We start from the raw sequence: 23,538 nt of genomic DNA on the forward strand, positions 1-23,538 counted from the left end.
ACACAGTTGAACTTATCTATGAAACAGAAACAGACTCACAGACATAGAGAACAGACTTGTGGTTGTCGAGGGGGAACAAGGCGGGGAGGAAAGGATTGGGAGTTTGGGATTTGCAGATGCAAACTAGTATATACAAGGATGGATAAATACCAAGGTCCTACTGTATAGCGCAGGGAACTACACTCTATCCTGTGATAAACCATAATGGAAAAGAATATGAAAAAGAGTGTATATATATATATAACTGAGTCACTTTGCTGTACAGCAGAAATTAACACAACATTATAAATCAATTCTACATCAATAAAAATTTATTTTTTTAATTATTAGCTACCAGTGTGTAGCCTATAGAATCAGAAAACTACCTAGACAACCAGGCCTTGAGGAGGACAGGAACCCAGACCTCTCTGGAGACATCACTGAGAAATAGGTTTTAGGAAGGGTATTAAGGGAAAATATCAAATGTCAAAGGAAATATCTTTGAGGCTCTGACATCAGAAAGACTCAATTCCAAGTTGATTCCATTGGTGAGCTACTTACATTAGACTCAAAATCCCAGCAGTCAGATCGGCCTAACTTGAATCTCATGTGGGTACTTGGGCCAGTGGGACCAGGGGTGGGGGGGCATGGGAAATCAGTATATGTTACTGACAATTCCATCATGACCCATAAAATGGACATAGATAACTTTTTAAAAGAAAGATGGGGCACTGTTAACAATGACAGAGTAAAGGGTGACACACAGGCAAAATCACAGTATGTCTCCTATAATGTTTATGCTTCTTATGGATAAACCTGGCCACAAGAATGCAACAGGTATTAAAGTTATGTTCCTTTTGAGTACTTCTTTTTTAATAATCTACGACAGACTGTGTGTTTGTGAACTCTGCTATATGCTTCAAAGCCACATGTGAAGCCTTAGGCAGGGACTGAATGTACCCCATTCACCAAGTGAGCAATTAGCCCAGCCTTCCATGACTCCCCAACCTTGTAATCTCAGGATGGTACCTGATCATCCTACCTAAACATGTTCCTTAATTATACAAAAATCATATATATACAGGACTCCAGAAAAAACAGATTAAACAAGTGACAGAGAACTGACTACATGGAATAGGGCCTGGAGGTGTAAAGCAGCTCTTTCCCTGGTCCCCATGCTCAACCCCACTGATCTACCAAAGGTGTTCTGTGTTGTTTGTGGGAAAGTTGGAAGTCTGGTGGTTTGCTAAGCTCCGTACAGAAGATTAATGAACAAATATAATGTAAAGTTTTTTCCAATAATCTCCTTTTGTGCCAAGCTTGAGGAGACATTGGAGAGGACGCAGGAAAATATGTGAACTACGTAGAGTTTTGCGTCAGCATCCTTCCATCTCCCCACCTACCCTGTTTCTATGCCTGATTCTGACTCTGATGGACCCTTATAAGCTCAGCTTCCTCTAACCCTCCAAAGAGTTAAAACCAGACAAGGGTCTACTGTCAGTCATTTGCCCCTTAGTTTAATTTAGTCTGAAACTACCAAGCCTTAAGTCAAGTTGGAATTAAATGCTTTGTGCTCTGCCGAAGGAATTTAAGGCATCACCAAAAATGTCTGGGGGTGGGGCGCTGGGAGAGGACTGGGGTTGGCAGCATGAGCACAGCCTGAAGGGGTTAGTGCACCACAGCTAGCCAGGAGGGAATCCGGGAAAAGGTCTGGAGCTGCCGAAGAAGCAAGAGACTTTTTCTTACCTCTTTGTTTCCTGGTGTGCGAGGAGAGGGGATTAAGAGCGCCGCTTAAAGGAGCTTCAGAGATGGGCGTGAGCCGCGGCTATCAGCCCGGACCCCAGAGACGGGCAGGAGACGCTAAGGCTGCTGCTGCCGCCACCAAGAAGCCTCTGTGCGAGCACAGGTCACTCTCCACACCCCCTTCCGGGGAGCCTGGGCAGCCCGCCACTGCCAGGGTCCCGTGATCCAGGGACAACTTCCCCGGGAGAACACACGGCGCACCTCAGGCTGGTGCAACGTCACGCCGGCCTCTGCCGCCGCAGGCTCGCCCCGCATTCCATACCCCTCCCTCCCTCCCTCCCTCCCTCCGGCCTGAGTGAGCCAGAGCCCCCGAATCAGCTGCTCCTTTAACCCCGTCCTGTCTGAGCGAAGAACAGACGCCCTCAGGCGACCTACACGCAGAGGCGGGGCCAAATCTAAAGCTGAACCCCTTGAGCTGTGCGAACAAAGAAGAGAAACGGAAATCTCTCCCAGCAGCCTCAGAAGCAGAGGATTAAATCTCCACAATTAACTTGATGTACCCTGCATCTGTGGAATACATGAATAGACAACGAATCATCCCAAATTGAGGAGGTGGACTTAGGGAGCAACGGCAGATATATTTTTTTCCCTTTTTCTCTTTTTGTGAGTGTCTATGTGTATGCTTCTGTGTGTGATTTTGTCTGTAGAGCTTTGCTTTTACCATTTGTCCTAAGGTTCTGTCTGTCCGTCTTTTTTGTTTGTTTGGTTTTTTTAGTATAGTTTTTAGAGCTTGTTATCATTGGAAAATTTGTTTTTTGGTTTGGTTGCTCTCTTCTTTCTTTCTTTTCTTTTAAAATACTTTTAGATTTTTTTAACATTATTTTTTATTTTAATAAGTTTATTTTATTTTATTTTATTCTTCCTTTCTTTTATTCTCCATTTTATTCTGAACCGTGTGGATGGCAGGGTCTTGGTTCTCCGGCCCGGTGTCAGGGGTGTGCCTCTGAAGTGGGAGAACCAAGTTAAGGACATTGGTCCACAAGAGACCTCCCAGCTCCAGGTAATATCAGACGGAAAAAAACTCCCAGACATCTCCATCTCAACACCAAGACCCAGCTCCACTCAACGACCAGCAAGCTACAGTTCTGGACACCCTATGCCAAATAACTAGCAAGACAGGAACACAACCCCACCCATTAGCATAGAGGCTGCCTAAAATCATAAGTTCACATACACCCCAAAACACACAACTAGATGCAGACCTGCCCACCAGAAAGACAAGATCCAGCCTCATCCACCAGAACACAGGCACTAGTTCCCTCCACCAGGAAGCCTCACAACCCACTGAACGAACCTTAGCCACTGGGGGCAGACACCAAAAACAACGGGAACTACGAACCTGCAGCCTGTGAAAAGGAGACCCCAAGTACAATAAGTTAAGCAAATGAGAAGACAGAGAAACACACAGCAGATGAAGGAGCAAGGGAAAAACCCAGCAGACCTAACAAATAAACAGTAAATAGGCAGTCTACCTGAAAAAGAATACAGAGTAATGATAGTAACCATGATCCAAAATATCAGAAATAGAATGGAGAAAATATAAGAAACGTTTAACAAGGACCTAAAAAAATTAAAGAGCAAACAAACAATGATGAACAACACAATAAATGAAATTTAAAATTCTCTAGAAGGGATCAATAGCAGAATAACTGAGGCAGAAGAATGGATAAGTGACCTGGAAGATAAAATAGTGGAAATAACTAAAGCAGAGCAGAATAAAGAAAAAAGAATGAAAAGAATTGAGGACAGTCTCAGAGAATGCTAGGACAATATTAAATGCACCAACATTTGAAAGATAGGGGCCCCAGAAGAAGAAGACAAAAAGAAAGGGACTGAGAAAATATTTAGAGATTATAGTTGAAAACTTCCCGACAATGGGAAGGGAAATACTTAATTAAGTCCAGGAAGCACAGAGAGCCCCATACAGGATAAATCCAAGGAAAAACACACCAAGACACGTATTAATCAAACTATCAAAAATTAAATACAAAGAAAAAATATTAAAAGCAGCAAGGGAAAAACAACAAATAACATAAAAGGGAATCCAAATAAGGTTAACAGCTGATCTTTCAGCAGAAACTCTGCAAGCCAGAAGGGAGTGGTAGGACATATTTAAAGTGATGAAAGGGAAAAAACTACAACCATGATTACTCTATCCAGCAAGGATCTCATTCAAATTTGACAGAGAAATTAAAACCTTTACAGACAAGCAAAAGCTAAGAGAATTCAGCACCACCAGACCAGCTTTACAACAAATGCTAAAGGAACTCCTCTAGGCAGGAAACACAAGAGGAGGAAAAGACCTACAATAACAAACCCAAAACAATTAAGAGAATGGTAATAGGAACATACATATCAATAATTACCTTAAATGTAAATGAATTAAATGCTCCAACCAAAAGACATAGACTGGCTGAATGGATACAAAAACAAGACCCGTATATATGCTGTCTACAAGAGACACACTTCAGACCTAGGGACACATTCAGACTGAAAGTGAGGGCATGGAAAAAGATATTCCATGCAAATGGAAATCAGAAGAAAGCTGGAGTAGCAATTCCCATATCAGACAAAATAGACATTCAAACTAAGACTATTACAAGAGACAAAGAAGGACACTACATAATGATCAAGGGATCAATCCAAGAAGATATAACAATTGTAAATATTTATGCACTCAACATTGGAGCACCTCAATACATAAGGCAAATACTAACAGCCATAAAAGGGGAAATCAACAGTAACACATTCATAGTAGGGGACTTTAACACCCCACTTTCACCAATGGACAGATCATCCAAAATGAAAATAAATAAGGAAACACAAGCTATAAATGATACATTAAACAAGATGGACTTAATTGATATTTATAGGACATTCCATCCAAAGACAACAGAATACACTTTCTTCTCAAGTGCTCATGGAACATTCTCCAGGCTAGATCATATCTTGGGTCACAAATCAAGTCTTGGTAAATTTAAGAAAACTGAAATAGTATCAAGTATCTTTTCCGACCACAACGCTATGAGACTAGATATCAATTACTGGAAAAAATCTGTAAAAAATACAAACACATGGAGGCTAAACAATACACCAATTAATAACCAAGAGATCACTGAAGAAGTCAAAGAGGAAATCAAAAACTACCTAGAAACAAATGACAATGAAAACACAACGACCCAAAACCTATGGGATGCAGCAAAAGCAATTCTAACAGGGAAGTTTATAGCAGTACGGTCCTACCTTAAGAAAAATCTCAAACAACCTAACCTTATACCTAAAGCAATTAGAGAAAGAAGAACAAAAAAACCCCAAAGTTAGCAGAAGGAAAGAAATCATAAAGATCAGATCAGAAATAAATGAAAAAGAAATGAAGGAAACAATAGCAAAGATCAATAAAACTAAAAGCTGGTTCTTTGGGAAGATAAACAAAATGGATAAACCATTAGCCAGACTCATCAAGAAAAAAAGGGAGAAGACTCAAATCAATAGAATTAGAAATGAAAAAGGAGAAGTAACAACTGACACTGCTGAAATATAAAGGATCATGAGAGATTACTACAAGCAACTCTATGCCAATAAAATGGACAACCTGGAAGAAATGGACAAATTCTTGGAAAAGCGCAACCTTCTGAGACTGAACCAGGAAGAAATAGAAAATATAAACAGAGCAATCACACACACTAAAATTGAAACTGTGATTAAAAATCTTCCCACAAACAAAAGTTCAGGACCAGATGGCTTTCTTCTCAAACTCTTCCAAAATATAGCAGAGGGAGGAACACTCCCAAACTCATTCTACGAGGCCACCATCACCCTGATACCAAAACCACACAAAGATGTCACAAAGAAAGAAAACTACAGGCCAATATCACTGATGAACATAGATGCAGAAATCCTCAACAATATCCTAGTGAACAGAATCCAACAGCACATTAAAAGTATCTTACACCATGATCAACTGGGGTTTATCCCAAGAATGCAAGGATACATGAATATACGCAAATCAATCAATGTGATACACCATACTAACAAGTTGAAAAGAAAAACCATAGGATCACCTCAACAGATGCAGAAAAACCTTTCGATAAAGTTCAAACACCCATTTATGATAAAAACCCTCCAGAAAGTAGGCATAGAGGGAACTTACCTCAACATAATAAAGGCCATATATGACAAAGCAACAGCCAACATCGTCCTCAATGGTGAAAAAGTGAAACCATTTCCACTAAGATCAGGAACAAGAAAAGGTGGTCCATTCTCACCACTATTATTCAATATAGTTTTGGAAGTTTTAGCCACAACAATCAGAGAAGAAAAAGAAATAGAAAGAATCCAAATAGGAAAAGAAGAAGTAAAGCTGTCACTGTTTGCAGATGACATGATACTATACATAGAGAATCCTAAAGATGCTACCAGAAAACTACTAGAGCTAATCAATGAATTTGGTAAAGTAGCAGGATACAAAATTAATGCACAGAAATCTCTTGCATTCCTATACACTAAGGATGAAAAATCTGACAGTGAAATTAAGAAAACACTCCCATTTACCACTACAACAAAAAGAATAAAATACCTAGGAATAAACCTACCTAAGGAGACAAAAGACATATATGCAGAAAACTATAAGACACTGATGAAAGAAATTAAAGATGATACCAACAGATGGAGAGATATACCATGTTCTTGGATTGAAAGAATCAACATTGTGAAAATGACTATATTACCCAAAGCAATCTACAGATTCAATGCAATCCCTATCAAACTTCCAATGGCATTTTTCACAGAACTAGAACACAAAATTTCACAATTTGTATAGAAACACAAAAGACCCCGAATAGTCATAGCACTCTTGAGAAAGAAAAACAGAGCTGAAGGAATCAGGCTCCCTGACTTCAGACTATACTACAAAGGTACATTAATCAAGACAGTATGGTACTGGCACAAAAACAGAAATATAGATCCATGGAACAGGATAGAAAGCCCAGAGATAAACCCATGCACATATGGTCACCTTATCTTTGATAAAGGAGCCAAGAATATACAAGGGAGAAAAGACAGCCTCTTCAATAAGTGGTGCTGGAAAAACTGGACAGGTACATATAAAAGAATAAAATTAGAACACTCCCTAACACCATACACAAAAATACACTCAAAATGGATTAAAGACCTAAACGTATGGCCAGACACTATAAAACTCTTAGAGGAAAACATAGGCAGAACACTCTATGACATACATCACAGCAAGATCCTTTTTGACCCACCTCCTAGAGAAATGGAAATAAAAACAAAAATAAACAAATGGGACCTAATGAAACTTAAAATTAAAAGCATTTGCACAGCAAAGGAAACCATAAACAAGACGAAAAGACAACCCTCAGAACGGGAGAAAATATTTGCGAATGAAGCAACTGACAAAGGGTTAGTCTCCAAAATTTACAAGCAGCTCATGAAGCTCAATATCAAGAAAACAAACAACCCAATCCAAAAATGGGCAGAAGACCTAAAAATACATTTCTCCAAAGAAGATATACAGATTGCCATCAAACACATGAAAGTGCGCTCAACATCATTAATCATTAGAGAAATGCAAATCAAAACTACAATGAGATATCATCTCACACCAGTCAGAATGGCCATCATCAAAAAATATACAAAAAATAAATGCTGGAGAGGATGTGGAGAAAAGGGAACCCTCTTGCACTGTTGGTGGGAATGTAAATTGATACAGCCACTATGGAGAACAGTATGGAGGTTCCTCAAAAAACTAAAAATAGAACTACCATACGACCCAGCAATCCCACTCCTGGGCATATACCCTGAGAAAACCACAATTCAAAAAGCGTCATGTACCACAATGCTCACTGCAGCTCTATTTACAATAGCCAGAACATGGAAGCAACCTAAGTGCCCAACGACAGATGAATGGATAAAGAAGATGTGGCACATATATACAATGGAATATTACTCAGCCATAAAAAGAAACAAAATTGAGTTATTTGAAGTGAGGTGGATGGACCTAGCGTCTGTCATACAGAGTGAAGTAAGTCAGAAAGAGAAAATCAAATACCGTATGCTAACACATAGATATGGAATCTTAAAAAGAAAAAAAAATGGTCATGACGAACCTAGGGTCAAGACGGGAATAAAGACACAGACCTACTAGGGAATGGACTTCAGGACAAGGGGAAGGGGAAGGGTAGGCTGGGATAAAGTGAGAGAGTGGCTTGGACATATATACACTACCAAATATAAAATAGATAGCTAATGGGAAGCTGCCGCATAGCACAAGGAGATTAGCTCGGTGCTTTGTGACCGCCTGGGGGGGGGGGGGATAGGGAGGGTGGGAGGTAGGGAGATGTAAGAGGGAAGAGATATGGGGATGTATGTATATTTGTAGCTGATTTACTTCGTTATAAAGCAGAAACTAACACATCATTGTAAAGCAATTATACTCCAATAAAGATGTTAAAAAAAAAGTATACAAAGTTTTAGCCATAACGATTATCTCAATGCAGTATTTTTATTATAATAAGAATTTGTTTATGAACAAAAAAAATCACCTCTGTTTCAAATCTCAACTGCCCAACCATCCACAGATCACTGACTCAGCATTTTTCAAGTCTCCTAAGGAATTTCTCTCCTGCAAATTAAACTATTTACCTGAAAGTAGCCCTAAATCATTTTAGAAGACCTAACTCTAAAGAAAATGGTAGAGGCTAAGGAAAAACAAACAGTTTTCCAAAAGTTTTTTGTAAATGCTCCCTTTAATAATGTATAATTTTGTTATTCAAGCAACAGATGGGCACTGTTAAAATGAGAAATAAGAAAAATCACCTGTAATCCAACACATTAATACCCTGGGAATGATCCAGAAATAACTCTTTTTGACACTTTGGTATATAGCCTTTCAAATTTTTCTACACATAATCTGTCTATATTACAAATTAGATCATACTGTATATATTATTTTTAATCTGTATCATTCATTAAATAATATATCATGCACATCTTCCTGTATCAACAAATACAAATCTAAGACATATCAAGGCCCTCTTAGTATTCCAGTGTTTGAACACTATGTGTTAGTATTCATTTACCAATTCTTTATCTTTTGGACATTTTAGTTGTTTTCTTTTTTTTTTTTTTTAACATTTATTGGCTGTGTTGGGTCTTTGTTGTTGCGCACGGGCTTTCTCTAGGTTGTGGTGAGCGGGGGGCTACTCTTCGTTGTGGCGAGCGGGCTTCTCATTGCAGTAGCTTCTCTTACTATGGAGCATGGGCTCTAGGCACGAGGGCTTCAGTAGTTGTGGCTCGCGGGCTCAGTAGTTGTGGCTCGCAGGCTCTAGAGCGCAGGCTCAGTAGTTGTTGCGCACGGGCTTAGTTACTCCACGGCATGTGGGATCTTCCCGGACTAGGGCTCGAACCCATGTCCCCTGCACTGGTAGGCGGATTCTTAACCACTGAGCCACCAGGGAAGTCCCATTTTAGTTGTTTTGAAATTTTTTTTCTGTTATAAATATGATAAACCAGTGAATATTCCTATATAGGAAACCAATCATCTATTAACTATTCTTGAGTATCAGAATACAGCAATGTTTTATCTATCTGAAAACCACTTAGCAAAATCACAGGTATCTGAAAAGATATTCAAAACTGAACACTAAGTCAACTATTTTCTAAACCTACGTTCCTTGATTATCAAAATAATGTTCAGTTCTTTGCTCAGAATCATGTAATTTTATTCAAAGCACAATTAGAATTGCTTTGAAAAACAGAAACAGAAAAGAAAATAAAGTTATTAGAGGTAATTGCACTAAAAATAAGAGGCACTTTGTTGCCTTTGGATGTTAAGAAAAACATTCAGTAATAATAATGAATACTGTAATTTATTTTTTCAATTTACTTTTTATTGAAGTAGTGTTGATTTACTGTAATTTGAACACATAATATTCATTGGGTATTTTCTATGTGTTAGGTACTGTTCTAAGTGGTTTATATTCACTCTATCATTTAACTCTGTGAGATAGTTCATAATATTGTTATCCCCATTTCACAGATAGGAAAATTATGCTAAAAGCAGATGAGCACTTGTATTCTCAGGAAACAATGAGTAACACAGTAAACATACCTTGTCAAAGGGATAGTATATAGTAAATGTATACTATTGAATATAGTTCCATGTGCTATACAGTAAAACAGTGAGGTTTTACTGTATAGCACATGGAACTATATTCAATATCTTTTAATAACCTATAATAGAAAAGAATATGAAGCTGTACACCTGAAACTAACATAATATTGTAGATCAACTAGAGTTTAATAAATATTTTAAATTTTAAATAAATTAATTAAATACAGGTTTAATATTGGTGCATAACTAAGTGAAGATTCAGAAGCTGATATTATGAGAAATAGTAAGAAGGTAGGTTGCACGTTCACAATGAGTGTCAATTAGAATTTGCTCTATCAGAATAAAAGGAAATTGTTTATTCTATAAAAAATAAAGACAATAAATTAGACAGTATTAAGATACTTTTTCAGCAAAAACTGAGTAATTTGATGATTCCTCTCAAAAGTATCTGAAATCAGAATTAAATGTCAAAAAATTCTAAATGATTTTAAACAAAATTGGAGCTTATAACTTTGGCAATATATAGAATGATTTGATTTGTTGAAAAGCAAAGAAGTCACCCTTAAATAGTAAGATGGTAAAAGAAATTATTTTAGCCATAGAAATTCTGTAAGGAAATTATCACTAAAAAGATATTTACAAAAGTAAAAGTTCTTCACTTAGGTCATCGGATAATTATGGTAGAGAAATCAATTAATTCAATTTTTTTTAAATTGTGAGCACTTTTCTTTAGCTTTAGTTGAGTTATACAGTATAAGACATACTGTCTGACAAATATTTTCAGGTGATTTTGTCACAAAAAAACTTAAAATTTGAAAAAAAAATAGTAAATTCACTGCCTAAAAAAATCCAAGCTGGAATAATTTTGAACCTTTTACATCTGTCAAAGAATTATAGCTAAATATAAAAAAGTTTGTTCCTATCACGACTGATGGTGTTCAAGCTACATTAGGTCAAAATCTGGATTTATTAGAATTCTAAGACAATAAACTAGTGTTTCCAGTATTGCTCTATTCTACTCTGTGATGCATAGTGAAAATATTTGTGTTCATTTTTCTAAAGTAGACTCTATAATTTATGAATACACAGAGATGTGTAAGTGTATACAAATGCTATGAATCATTGCCATTGTGCAGAACTTTGAAAAAATATAGAATATAATGAATTTGATGACTGTTTCCCTTGCTAATGCACACTGGTTGAGTTCTGAACAAGTTTACAAAGTGGTGTTCTGTCAACTCCACTTCAAGATTTCTTTAAACAAAAGAGGAGCTCACCGTTCAATATGGGAAGAAAAAAGTGGCAACGCAATTTACTTTTCTCATCAATATTACACTGCCTATGAATACACTGCCTATGAATGAGACATTCCAAGGAAAGGGAAAGCTGGTTTATGACCTAGATGGAGAACTACATGAATTTATGTTGAACTGAAAGTTCTCATAGTAGTTATCAAAAACAATGTTTTAACATATTTTTCTAACATGAGTCAATGTGCAAAAAGTTTCCATTTTAATTAATAGCATTATGTAAATAAGCCACGAAAATAATAAAATTCGATGATTGCTTTGTTGACACTGATAAACTTAGGTTTTCTTCTAGTTTATGCAATAATCTTTTGAAGTTATTAATACTGTTAATATAAAAGTTAGTGAATTTTCTTGACATGGAAAGATGTGTTTTGATTGAGATATGTTTTTCAAAGTCAAATCATTACTAAAATAATGACTGAGTATTGTCAATGTGGATGTGAATACTGAAGAAAATGATTTTTTGGTACTTGACTCACTTACCTGAAATTTAAAAAATCTGTTTGAAACAACTTGAGTAGGTAGATTTATGTTTTCAGATGTAACCTAAATACAGATCATATATTTCCAATGTAAATGTATGGTTTAACTTGAGCTGTGCTACAGTGTAAAAACATACTCTCAATTTCAGAGACTTATTACCCAAAAACAAGAGATGTAAACTATCTCATTAATAAATGTATATTGCTTACATATTAAGTATTAAAATAATTTTTGGCATATTCAGTTAAATAAGTTATATTTTTTAAAAGTTCACCTGTTTCTTTTTACCTTTTTAATGTGGCTGCAGGAAAGTTTAAAATTCCATATGTGTGATTGCATTATACTTCTGGTGGATAGCACTGACATATGATAACTTTTTCTCCCTAATCTGCAGATTAAAAGATGTTTTAAACTGTCTTTAAGTTTGCCCAGAATGCTTTCATTTTAGTAATTTTTCTCTATAAAAGTTCTACTTATGTGGAAATTTAGAAAAATACAGAATAAAAAAAATTTTTAATTACCCATATATGAATTTCGAATTACTATCAATATTTTGATGTATTTTCTGGTCTTTTTCCTAAATCAGTCCCTTCTCTCTTTCTCTCAGGTTCCTCTCCACACTCCCAAGTAAAACAGAACACTATATTTTTTCCAAAATTATTTGAGCCATTGAGAAGAAATGAAAAGGGAATTCAACCTTAACCACAAGAAGATTAGAGAAGCTATGCCTTTGGGGGATTTAATGGTTAAAAGCAAAATATTCCTTTTCTCTGCAAAAGATACTGTCAAGAGAATGAAAAGACAAGCAACAGACTGGGCAAAAATATTTGTGAAAGTCACATCTGATAAAGCAGGGGTCCCCAACCCTTTGGCTGTGGACCTGTTAGGAACTGGGCCACACAGCAGGAGGTGAGTGGCGAGTGGGTGAAGCTTCATCAGCTGCTCCCCATTGCTCACATTACCGCCTGAACCAACTCCTGCCTTCCGTGGAAAAACTGCCTTCCACGAAACTGGTCCCTGGTTCCACAAAGGGTGGGGACCGCTGTGATAAAGGACTATTATCCAAAATACACAAAGAACTTTTAAAATTCGACAGTAAGAAAACAAAACAACCTGACTCAAAAATGAGCCAAAGACCTTGACTGAAACCTCACCAAAGAAGACATATGATGGCAAATAAACATATGAAAAGATACTCCACATCACATGTCATCAGGGAAATGCAAATTAAAAGAATGATCAGATATAATTACATACCTATTAGAATGGCCAAAATCCAGAACACTGACAATAACAAATGCTGACAAAGAGGTGGCGCAACAAGAATACTCATTCATTGCTGGTGGGAAAGCAAAATAGTACAGCCGCTTTAGAAGGCAATTTGGCACTTTCTTCCAAAACTAAACATACTCTTACCATACAATCCAGCAATCACACTACTTGATATTTACTCAACAGAAATGAATACTTATCTCTACACAGAAACCTGCACATAGATGTTTACAGTAGCTTTATTCATTATTGTCAAAACTTGGAAGCAAGAGAGATGTTCTTGGTGAATGAATAAATAAACTGTGATACAGCCAGACAATGGAATATTATTCAGCACTAAAAAGGAATGGGCTATCAGGCCATGAAATGATATGGAAGGAACTTAAATGCATATTACTAAGAGAAAGAAGCCACTCTGAAAAGGCTACATACCACATGATTCCAACTATATGACATGCTAGAAAAGACAAAACAATGAAGGCAGTAAAAAGGTCAATGGTTGCCAGGGACTGGGGGACTGAGGGATGAACCGGGGTAGCAGAGGATTTTTAGAGCAGTGAAAATACTCTGTATGATACTATGCATAGTGGTGGACACTCATCATTATCATCATTGTAATGTGTCCAAATCCACAGAATGCACAACACCAAGAGTGAACCCCAGTGTAAACTATGGACTTTGGGTGATTACAATGTGTCAGTGTAGGTTCATGAGTTGTAATAAATGTACCACTCTGATGGGGATGTTGATAATGGGGGGAGGCTATGCATATGCAGGGGCAGGGAGTATATGGGAAATCTCTGGACCTTCCACTCAATTTTGCTGTGAACCTAAAAGTGCTCAAAAAAATCAATGAATTTTTTTTAAGCATAAGATGTTCTATTCTCCTTTCTCTAAAATTAGGTAAGACTTTTTCCCCCTGGATTTTTTCTCTAGGCTTCCCAAAAGAAATAACGTATTTTAGAAGTTGTTAGATGTTGCTCCACTTAAGTGTGTTGAAAGCAGTTTATAAAGAAGATACCTAAAGTTAAATGATTTAAACACACTTGTACCATGATAGCTCCCTGGAAGAATAATTAGTATCTTAAGTAAATCATTAAAAACTTGTATACTTATGCCATATGTATTTCAAGCAATCATTTACAAACACAGAGCGTTTCTTACCATCATCACTATTATTAGTCATTGATAGAATATGCTTCTAACACTTCTCTCTACATAGAGCACAAGCTTATGTGTGCCTCTGAAGTCTTTCCATTTCATTTATTCAACAAACAATATATACTATCTATTGAAATAAAGGTAATTTCATGTAACTCCTTTAGTAATGGTACAATAATTTTAAAAAACTGATTACGAAGTGTGTTGTGTGCATTGGTGGTGGTGGTATTGTAATTATCAAAGAGGAGCCTCATAATACATTTCTATTTATTTTAGAAAGGTTAAATTAGAAGGTAAGCTTTAGGGTGGAATTCTCAATATTAACTATGTATAACATGTATTTGTTCTGTACCTAAAAGTGTGAAGTTTGCACAAATTCACAATACGATCAATTTAATTTCAGTCCAACCATGTCAACTTTTAAGTAGAAATTCAGAAACCTAAAATAAAGGCTTATTAGGTAACAAAGACACAGGCACTAACACTTGTCCCTACACTAAAGCCTATGCCACAAAGTCCGCGGGAACATGAATTTCTAGTCGACAAAAGTAACATCACTTAGAAACAGGTTATTTGCTTTACAAAATTAGCAACCATCCAGATATATTTTCATTTTGTTCTTCCTCCACTCCCTCTATAAAAGCAACATACCCTTCAAGGAGATGTAATGTATATTTCAGATACAGTGTATATTTCAACACAAAAGTGCATCCTTTCTCTTCCTTTATGGAGTAAGCCAGAGTGATGAATTTTAGAAATATCTTAACTTCTCCAACGGATGCAACTTGTCCTAAATTGAAGCATTTAAAGAGTGCATCGTTCTCACGTGTTTGGTAATCTATCTAAAGTACAAGCTATTAATGGCATGACTTTTGCTATTTTAAATAATGTTCTTATAGCTCTGTAACCAGTAAGAAATAAAACTGTTTTCCCTAAATATTTTGTTTTGTTATTTAAACATGATTAGTCTCATGCACTTTATCTGCATATTCCTTGGTGCAGAAGATGCTAATGTTACATTATTTTGAGTTAAAAGTTTGTGTTTGTGGCCTTTTCACTCCATTTACTGCTTGGCTTGTTGCATCAACAAGAAGTGATGTAGTTTAATTACTTTTATGAAAATGAACGTAAAACTGTTATTACTTTGCACAAGTTCTAATGGCAATACCACTTTGGAATGAACCACAAAAGCAGACAGAGTGAGTCACAGTACTTACAGCATGCAAAGTAACAGAAAGGAATTCTTATTTATTAGAACAACATTAGCCTTTCATGGTACAGAAAATTGATTATGCTTCCCTGATTCGTTTGTTTTCTTCATGCTCTATGGGGCTCTTACACGGCTTCTCTATAATTTACTAACTCGTTATTTCCCACTAGCAAGAGTATAGATATTACTTTCTTAGATGACACATTAGGGGAACTTAAAATGTAATCAAATCATAGAATTTAAAGCATCTAAACTCCTAGAATACAAATTTTTTATCTAAAGAAAAGCGCCATGCATTAAATTTCAAATAAACAGGAGAAGCAGGCTCTTTTGCTTCATTTCTGTGCATGTGATAATTAAGGAGATTGAAGGGGGTGAGGAGATGAGAAGAAATTTGTACAATTTGTTCATGACTTGCAGTAATTTTTTTCTTTCTTTCTCAGATAATTCCAAATGTTGTCTTATTCAATAATTAAAATGTATGACAAAATTGGAATTACCAATACCCCATAATTTTTACAAGGGAAGGAAGACATCTTCCAATGTTTGATATAAAGTATTCAAGAGCAGGTACTGAATAGTGAGGAACTGAGAAATTTAGTCTCTGAACTCAGACAAGCATAGATATGAAATTTATCTCCAATATACTAGCTCTATGACCTTAGGCAAGTTACTAAGCCGTAGCCAATGCTTTTTCATAAATTAAAGGACTTTATAAAGATTAAGAAAGAAAATACATATGAAGAACTTAACACAAAACCTGTTTAATAGTAGATATTCAATACAATGTATTACTAATGAACCCTTAATAAAAATCAGAGTTAAGTAGGCATACAATAGATGTCAGTTTTTATCATTGTTAGTATTACTGTTATTATGAGTACTATTATTTTGTCTTCCTCTCAAGCACTGTATAAGCAAAGAGCATCCTGCCCATCCATTCCTTTCACGGTTCCAAAGAGGATGATATTTCCACTTCTGGACTTACGTGGGATTTGAGGGGTTTTAAATTTCTTTATCATTGAGAGCATCAGCTCTATTTCTAGCATATGCGCTAGCTGTAGAGGGAGCATAGCAGAAGTATGAGGTATGAATATTAGTAAGATACCCGGGATCCATGCAGCAAAGTCTGCCAATGGCAATAATAACAAAAATTAGAACCTGTGCTTCACCCTTGCACAGCATTTAAACTAGCTTGAAAAATCTTCAAATTGGTAAAGGAGAGCCAGTGCTCTTCCACATACTTTCAGAATGAAAATGGCAGTCATATAAATGTTTGCCAGCCTCAACTTAAAGCCAATTTATTTTTGAATAATGTTGAAAATAACAAAATCCCAGTGGACTTTGCTGTAACAGAATTTGATCTGTTAGCAGACAGGACCTTCCCTATAATGCATTATAATCTTAGGAATCATCCTAGAAGATACGAAAGCAAAGAACAAAAAATATAATTTTAACATAAAAAATTTCGTTTGCCCTAGTATCCTCATAAGTAAATAGAAAAAGAGAAAGACTGTGTTTAGGGTACATTTGTAATTCCTTTTTTTCTTTTTAAGGTACACGGATGTGTGTACTTGACTAAATTTGCTAGGTAATTTATCACAGTCTGAGTATCAATTCAAAACTATTTATTACCTGAAATAATTAGAATGATCATTAAAAAACACAGAAGGGTATAATGAAAACCAAGAAAATGGAGGGATTGAGATGAAGTTTTCTTGTTATTGTTTTCCTTCCCTTATTTTCCTTGACTCACTCTAAAGGGTAGATGGTGCCTGTTAATAGTAGTAAGGAAAGAAAAATGCTGACTGATCTGTAACACTCAAAGCAAAGGGAAAAGAAAACAAAGCAAACATGCATAAGCCAAAGAAAACGAGCAAGTGGACAGAGAGAGGAAAAAGAAAATGGGACATGAGACAGCCTAACTAGAGAAATACAAACAAGGGGGATGGAAAGAATATCACACAACAAAAGAAGAGCTGGTACAAGAAAGGTATAGCATAAAAGAGTAATGAAAGAAACTCAGAGGAAAGAAGAAAGGGCGCAGCTGAAAATTTGTAACAATTTGAAAAAGTAAAGCAAAAGTGAAGAAAAAGAATGATCACAGCAAACTGTTGCCAGAAAAAAATTAAAAAAATAATAATAATAATACTCAAAGGACCAGATGCATTTTGAACATATTTTTCTTAAAATGGACAAAAATAAGAACACACTGAAATTACAAATGTAAAAATTCCTTCAGATAAAAACCAAGGTCAAAAAAGGGAAACACTCCAGGGAAGAAAGAGAAGTCTACAGGTCATTGGCACATCTTAAAAAGGGCTTTCACTGTTTCATGAACGTATGTTGCCAAACCTCGATGGATAAAGGGAGTGCTGGGTGTGGTCAAGTGGCTTTTTTGTGAAGCAACACAATGAAGATAAAAGATGTCCCTGATTTATCAAAGTGTTCAAGAAACCAAATCTTTCTCTTTGGACTCAAGAAAGGGATAACATTAAAAATCATTCAAGTGATAACATGATACAAACGAGATGATACTATGTCTTTGGAAAAGTGAAAGATAAAACAGAGAAAGCATCTATTAAATTTTTTTTAGGAGAAAGATGTAAAGTTAAGGGGAAGACACTATAAAATGTATTAGAGAGGCTCTATTAACAGGAGGTTAAGAGCAGTGGTTAGGCATAGTGATTACGAATCAGAAGGCCTAGGTTTGAATTCTGGTTCTACCACTTACTCAGTGAGTGATATTTAGCAAGGAGATAATCACTCTGTGTTTCAGTTTACTCATATATAAAATGGCTATCACAAAATTGTTCTCAAGATTAAATAAGATATTAAATATAAATCACTGGGCACAGTGCTTAGTATATAGTAAGTACTCAACCAGTATGTAATAGATGAAACAGAGCAAATGTGAAAAAGTCTTGGTAAGAACTGTAAAACAAGTAACTTATTCAGATCTTTAAATGTCTCCTTAATTTGTATAATTATGTCTTGGTAAATACCCCATTGTTACATAAGCATGTTGATGGAATTCCCTTTTTGAGGAAATTTACAATTACTTCATCTGGGGCTTTTTTTTTTTTTTTTTTTTGCTTTTAAACATTTATACAATCAACTCTGTGGAGAACATTAATAGGACAAAGACAAGGAATATGAATGAATGACACTATGGTGACAGAAACAAAGTAAATACTCGAAAACAAAACTCCACGGTGTGAAAGAAAACCGTGATTTATGCAAAGTACTTTTGTGTACAGATCACTTCTTAATAATTCTATGAATGCTTTTGAAGAGGAAATCAACTCCTGCCTTCTAATTTCTACCAATAGGTAGAAGTGTCTTTCTGATAAATGGCTATTTAGATCTAGAAGCGTTAAAAGAAACTTGTTTCAGAACTATAGATTTTAAGGAAAGTAAATAAACAAAATATGTTTGATTTCAAAATAAAGGTTCTAAATAATTATGGGTTGGCCAAAAACTGTGTTCGGGTTTTGCCGCAATATCCTACGGAAAACCCGAACAAACTTTTTGGCCAATCCAATATACATAGATGTGGAAAAATTCTGTGACAGCAAAAGGATTCATGACTCTGTGGATAGGAATTTTGTCTGTCTAAAGGTCATTCCTCCCACTATAATAAAAGTTCAAAGTATAATACCAATGTTCAGTAATATAAATTTGAGTATCTAAAGTATAAACATAATAGACACTTTAAATTTAAAAAGGTATAGATTACTGAACTATTGCCAGTCAAATATTTTCAGTTCTACTATTTTTCTATTTTTAAATTTATTAATTTCTGCTCTTTTGAATTCTAATCCCTGTTTTAACCTCTTAAACTTATATTGCTCCTTACCTAGTTCATTTCATACATGGATTTTCATTTTTTCTTTTTGATAAGTTCTTAAGATGACAAATTTTCCTGTGGGTACTAGTTTAGTTGTATGGCATAGGCTCTAATTCACAGTGGGGTTTCTTTTGATAATGCCTATAAATTCCAAAATCTTGGCTTTGATTTCATATATTTTTAATGTTTTTCATCTGCACTTGATTATATCAATAGAGAATTCTCATTACATCTAGAGAACAGGTATTGTTTTCTGTCTTATTCACTGCTTTTACTTCAGAGTAGGACAATATCATTCACTTGGTAGAAAAAATAATTAGTAATTTATTGATTAATTATAATTGATCTTAGTTCTAAGTTTAAAAAAATACGTCAAATGATAAACTGAATAAATTTTTTTCCACTCATTTAGAAGCCATTAAATATGACAGAAGACAAAGGAGGAGGTGGTGATTGACAAGGAGAAGCAGGGGGAGGGAGACTGAGGGAGGGGAAAGGAGGGAGAAGAGGGAAACAGTAACCTGGGATTCAAAAGCCTCAAGTTCTAGACACCATACCAAGTTCGTCTTCATTTTCTTTAAATACAAAACAGGGAAGTTCTCTTGCCCATGATATCTAAGATCCTCCTCTATATATGTGTTATGGTTCAACCTAAGATGATTGATAGACAGGTAGATAACATGCACATCTACATGCACATATTTACACACGAGTGTGTACTTTCATCAACTGATTAATCGCATAAGGAACAGAAAATTGCAGCTTTTCTGAATAAGAAAGAAAAACACCATCTAATTTGACAACTCAAGTGATAACTAAATTTCCCGGGCAAAAATACCTATCAACAGTTCATCCATCTTATTGCTAACACCTACGGTAACTGGGAACACATTATAACCTGAATCAGCTGGTCTGTCTTTGAAATGCTGACTCACCTTAAACGTGCTTTTCTATAACTTCTTGCTTTACATTCTAACTGTACCTAATGGAGCCACACAAGTAAAGCCATTCATTTTCATATAAAGTCATTGATGCAGCTCTTTCAGTCAGTGTAAGGCTGCAGGACCATGACTCAAACTCATATTGAGATAACATAGTAACAATAATATTCGTAATCATTATATTTGTTACTAGATGAAGTCTCTTCGCGATTCAATGATATTTCCACCAACCTGTTATCTAGTGAAGCACGTCACTGTGAGTCATAGGTCACCTCCTTCCTCGCAGAAAATCCTTGGCCTCCTCCCAGATGCCTGAGGATATTACTCTGCGCCTGCCAGAGACGCTCTCTTCAGCTCTCACGCAAGGCTCCTGGCCAGGTGCAAGCCTTTTACGCTCTGAAGTTTCTGAGCCAGAGAGACAATGGAAGCCACACAGCTGAGGACTGTGGCTAATGGGGGAGGTAGTGCCTCCTATAAAAAGGGCAGCTGCTACTCAGCTGTAACTTGTGATCCCACGTGGGGAGACTGGTCAGAACTTTTGAGAATTTTGGAAGGTAAAATTTTAAGTGAAATCTCCCGATTTGTATACGTTGGCAACTATTTCAAATTTTTCAAAGACAACATACAGAAACAAAGGTTAAAAAAAAGGGGGGGCTTCCCTAGTGGTGCAGTGGTTGAGTGTCCACCTGCCGATGCAGAGGACACGGGTTCGGGCCCCGGTCAGGGAAGATCCCACATGCCACGGAGTGCTGGGCCCGTGAGCCATGGCCGCTGAGCCTGCGCGTCCGGAGCCTGTGCTCTGCAATGAGAGGGGCCACAGCAGTGAGAGGCCCACGTACCGCAAAAAATTAATTTTATATATATATATATATATCTGTGGGTTGAATTCGACCCAAGGCTGCCAGTTTAAGTTTCTGACTCAGGCTTCTGATACAGCATGGCTTTTTTCAGGGTGCCCTGGCTGGGGTTAATGAGAGATCAAACTTTAGAAACAAAAGCCTACATTTATATTACTAGATATAACAAATTGTAAAAGAGAGGTATTAAGGATGTTTATGAGGCTTCATTTGCTGTCTTAGAGAACTTGCTATTTTAAAGTTATCGATATAAAATAAAAATTAAATTAAAAAATGAAGTTATAACCATAAATATTGGATTTCAAAATTTTCAGATTTTGTAACTTTTTGAGATGATGAAATGGTTTCCCAGGGTTGTGTTTAATTTAAATAGATCACAATGAGACTAAAAATAATTTTAGACAAAGGAGAATAACCTATTTATTCTAAGTCACTTTATAACCCCCACCTGTTCCTCCAGCAATTTTTCCTTTAAAGATGTTACATTCAACAGCAATACAGATGAATGGAACAGGATAGAAAGCCCAGAGATAAACCCACGCACATATGGGCACCTAATTTACGACAAAGGATGCAAGAACATACAATGGAGAAAAGACAGCCTCTTCAATAAGTGGTGTTGGGAAAACTGGACAGCTACATGTAAAAGAATGAAATTAGAACACTCCCTAACACCATACACAAAAATAAACTCAAAATGGATTAAAGACCTAAATGTAAGGCCAGACACTATAAAGCTCTTAGAGGAAAAACACTCTTTGACATAAACCACAGCAAGATCTTTTTTGACCCACCTCCTAGAGTAACAGAAATAAAAACAAAAATAAACAAATGGAACTTAATTAAACTGAAAAACTTTTGCACAGCAACAGAAGCCATAAACAAGACATAAAGACAACCCACAGAATGGGAGAAAATATTTGCAAATGAAACAACAGACAAAGGATTAATCTCTGAAATATACAAACAGCTCATGGAGCTCAATATCAAAAAAACAAACAATCCAGTTAAAAAATGAGCAGAAGACCTAAATAGACATTTCACCAAGGAAGACATACAGATGGCCAAGAGGCACATGAAAAGATGCTCAGCGTCACTAATTATTAGAGAAATGCAAATCAAAACTGCAATGAGGTATCACCTCATGCCGGTCAGAATGGCCATTATCAAAAAAGCTAGAAACAATAAATGCTGGAAAGGGTGCTGTGAAAACGGAATGCTCCTACAATGTTGGTTGGAATGTAAATTGATACAACCACTAGGGAAAACAGTATGGACGTTCCTTAAAAAACTAAAAATAGAACTACCATACGACCCAGCAATCCCACTACTGAGCATATATCCTGAGAAAACCATAATTCAAAAAGAGACATGTACCACAATGTTCATTGCAGCTCTATTTATAATAGCCCAGGACATGGAAGCAACCCAAGTGTCCATTGACAGATGAATGCATAAAGAAGATGTGGCACATATATACAGTGGAATATTACTCAGCCATAAAAAGAAACAAAATTGAGTTATTTGTAGTGAGGTGATGGACCTAGAGTCTGTCATAGAGAGTGAAGTAAGCCAGAAAGAGAAAAACAAATACTGTATGCTAACGCATATATATGGTACTGATGAACCTAGTTGCAGGGCAGGAATAAAGAGGTAGACATAGAGAATGGACTTGATGATGTGGGATGGGAGGGCGAAGCTGGGGCAAAGTGAGAGTAGCATCGACATATATACACTACCAAATGTAAAATAGTTGGCTGGTGGGAAGCGGCAGCATAGCACAGGGAGATCAGCTCGGTGCTTTGTGACCACCTAGAGGGGTGGGGTAGGGAGGGTGGGAGGGAGGCTCAAGAGGGAGGGGATATGGGTACATGTGTATGCATATGGCTGATTCGCTTTGCTGTGCAACATAAACTAACACAGTATTGTGAAGCAATTATACTCCAATAAAGATGTATTAAATAAAAAAGATGTTACATTCATTTTCAATCCCTTTTCCAACAGATGGAAATAATGATTCCTATAATCAAGAGCATGGATTAGCATTCAGTAAAGGACCATATAGCAAATGTTTTAGTAAATATTTTAGGCATTACAGATCATTATCGTCTCTCTTGCAACTATTCCAATATACATTGTAATGTGAAAGTAGCAAAAACAATGTGTAAATGAATGGCATGGCTGTCTTCCAATAATGTTTTATACACTTACTAAAATTTGAATTTTATATAATTTTCATGAGTCACAAAATATTATTATTCTTTTAATTTTTTCAACCATTTAAAAATATAACAGCTATTCTCAGCTCATGGATCATACAAAAACAGGTGGTGGGCCAGAACTGGCCCACAGGCTGTAGTTTGCTAACCTGATTTTAGAGCACATCGTTTCCAGTATCAAGATATCTAGAATACCAAATTCCTTGTAAATATTTAATTTTTAAATTATATTGCCAAATTGTTAAGAAAGTGGCTTGGCAAATGGAGAATCAGAAAAAAAGGAATTGGATTATTTGGAAAAACATTTCATCTATAAGCA

At 36.1% G+C, this 23,538-nt stretch overlaps 1 long non-coding RNA gene across 1 annotated transcript in view; it reads left to right on the forward strand.

Annotated features, from left to right (window-relative positions):
• LOC141279524 (uncharacterized) overlaps window positions 1-15,070 on the forward strand; it is a 94,453-nt gene extending 79,383 nt beyond the window's left edge. Inside the window, exon 3 of the long non-coding RNA XR_012333905.1 lies at window positions 12,317-15,070. This is a non-coding gene — a long non-coding RNA (uncharacterized lncRNA). The remainder of the gene's footprint in view (window positions 1-12,316) is intronic.
• Window positions 15,071-23,538: the final 8,468 nt, after the last annotated feature.

The sequence above is a fragment of the Tursiops truncatus genome, chromosome 9 (genome assembly GCF_011762595.2).
Source record: "Tursiops truncatus isolate mTurTru1 chromosome 9, mTurTru1.mat.Y, whole genome shotgun sequence".
In the NCBI taxonomy this organism is placed as follows: domain Eukaryota; kingdom Metazoa; phylum Chordata; class Mammalia; order Artiodactyla; family Delphinidae; genus Tursiops; species Tursiops truncatus.